Genomic DNA, 2,512 nt, shown 5'->3' on the forward strand with positions numbered 1-2,512 from the left:
CCTTTAATCACAGCAAAAACGGAGTATAAAACATGTTCAAACTAAATTCTAAGTCTTTTAAAACAAATTTTTGAGACTTTTTAAAGAATTTCTAAGTTAAAAACAATTTAAGAATTTTCTAAGTTAAAACTTAGGTAAGAGAAAAAAAAATTCTAATTTAGTTCTGATTTCAGAAGAAATTTTAACTTAGGCAAAATATTATTTGAGAATTTTCCTAAGTAAAAAATTTTATGCAAGAAATATTTTTCTAATTTTAAAAATATTTTTGTAGAAAAAAAAATGTTAAAGAAAAACTTTCTAAAACATTATTTAATTCCAATTTTAATGCTTTTCCAAAAAATTAATTAAACATTTTATTTCAATATTTTGGCTTCCAGGTCGTGGCGAGGCACTAGGCCTTCTTGGTTATTGGAGCAACAACAACTTCCATAGACAAAGCCTCATAAAGAAACTCATTGTTTAATTTTCTCGCTGTAAGCTCTAACTTAAAAAAATATTTAGTCTAGAAATGATTTTGGAACTCAATAAAGGTTCTTTCCCACTGGATTAATTAAGAACTTAGGAGGTACATAGTTTCTAGGAACTTTTCTAAGTTGTCCCTGATGCTTTTTAATATACCAAGTTAATTTTCCATAAACTCTAAGTTTTGATTTTAGAAATTTAATTAAGCATGCTTGATTCTTTTTTAATTTTTCAATTTCAATTTTTAATTTCTCATTTTCTAATTTTAAAATATTATACATTTCTAGTGGACATGTTTTTACTAATTTTAATTTCAATTCAAATATTTTCTTTTTCTAACTTCGCTAGATCTTTTGTAAGTACTTTGATAAATTCAAAAGACTGAGTAGGGGTGAGATCACGTACCTTACTTACCTCACTTGGTGATGCTCCCCCTTCGTCGCAGCTTTCTTCTTCTTCTGATGATCCTCCCCCTTCATCTATCCTCATCTTCGAGCTGGTTTCGTTGAAAAGATGGTTGGCCATCAGTGCTAATCCCGAGAAGGCTTCGACTTCGGATTCCGAGGATGATGATTCATCCCATGTAGCCTTCAGACTCTTGCGCTTTGAGGGCATCGATCTTCGAGACTTTTCTTTGTCCTTTTTCTTTAATTTGGGGCAGTCATCCTTGATGTGCCCTTCTTCATTGCAGTTGTAACACTAGATCGTCCTTCTGTTGCGCTGATGCTTTCCCAGCTGCGATCGAAATTTATTAGTTTTACGAAATTTATTGAAACGTCTTACCAGTAGCGTCGCTTCGGTTTCGTCGATCGATGCTTCGGAGTCGGGATCCTCCTTTTCAGCTTGTAGGGCAATGTTGAGGTCAGAGCCGGTCCTGGTTGTTTAAAGGCCCTGGGTAAAACTATTAGTTATGCCCCAATTTTATTTTTCCACCGAAACTTAAACAATGTATTCAAAGTGGTTAAGAATTAAAATCTTTCTAAATACTAGTCCCTATAAAGTAGTACTAAGGAGTTCAGAATAGCAAAACACAAGAAAAAGATATCTGAACAGTAGAATTATTTGCTTCTGATAGATTCTACAAGGAGGTCCAAGTTCAGTCCAGATATTCTACAAAAAATCATAAAAATTTGTAAGGCATGGAAACACATTTGGGTGAAACTACGAAAAAACTTTATAATTTATTGAGGAAAATAGACATATGTAGGGGGCATGTTAGAAAGAAGTGACTGCTAGATATATAACAGCAATATTTCCAATAGAGATGATGGGAGATAATTTAAGGAAGCATACCATAACTAGAGAAAGGAAAAATAAACTTACCTGTGGTGATGCACCAAAAGGAATATGCTGACCTCCAACAGTGAAGCATAATTCCTCTCCAAACTACATACAAGGAATAAAAAAGGAAGTTCATTTATGGAGAATTTATAAAAATAGATCAATATTTAGAATTTCTGTATCTTTTCAATCCACATATTCAACGAAGAAATGAATGCCACGGGTGGTGGTGGAATGTTTTAGAATCACACAAATAAAAGCTAAAACAAGAAACTTAAGTAACATGTTATTGATGTTCTGGAAGCATCATTTAGAAGCAATATCAAATAGGAGAGGGTCCAACTAAGACCGCATACTAACCTTAACGTGCACTTCTTCCATGTATAGACTGTCAATAGGCAATGGAGGGAGCGGTCATCAGCGACAGCAGTTGTGAAAACCTAAACATAGGAGAAGCATTAATATCATCTATACAAAAGTTTACAAATTCTAACCCAACATAATCACCATGAAAGCAAACGTAATTTAAGGTACTGTTTGAGAATGTGGGAAGAATTATAGAAAAACAATAAGATAATTCAAGCATACCATGAAAACACTTTTCCACCAGACTTCACATGATTAACACAACTCAAAACCATCTAAGAAACAGATCGAACAATAAGCTCACAAATTTCATAAGAATTACTTTTCTGCATGATGACCACAAAAGGTTTCAAGAATTCATTCTGGAAGTTATAATTAGCAAGTTCTTCTCGCTCCAAAAATT

General features: G+C 33.0%; 1 long non-coding RNA gene across 1 annotated transcript; it reads right to left on the reverse strand.

Annotated features, from left to right (window-relative positions):
• Positions 1 to 1,428: 1,428 nt before the first annotated feature.
• LOC121977467 lies at positions 1,429 to 2,138 on the reverse strand. The gene is made up of 3 exons (XR_006110851.1): positions 2,104 to 2,138; positions 1,786 to 1,848; positions 1,429 to 1,572 (listed from the first exon to the last, which is right to left on the reverse strand). It is a non-coding gene; the product is annotated as an uncharacterized LOC121977467 (long non-coding RNA).
• Positions 2,139 to 2,512: the final 374 nt, after the last annotated feature.

This window comes from Zingiber officinale, chromosome 4B (genome assembly GCF_018446385.1).
Source record: "Zingiber officinale cultivar Zhangliang chromosome 4B, Zo_v1.1, whole genome shotgun sequence".
Lineage (NCBI taxonomy): Eukaryota > Viridiplantae > Streptophyta > Magnoliopsida > Zingiberales > Zingiberaceae > Zingiber > Zingiber officinale.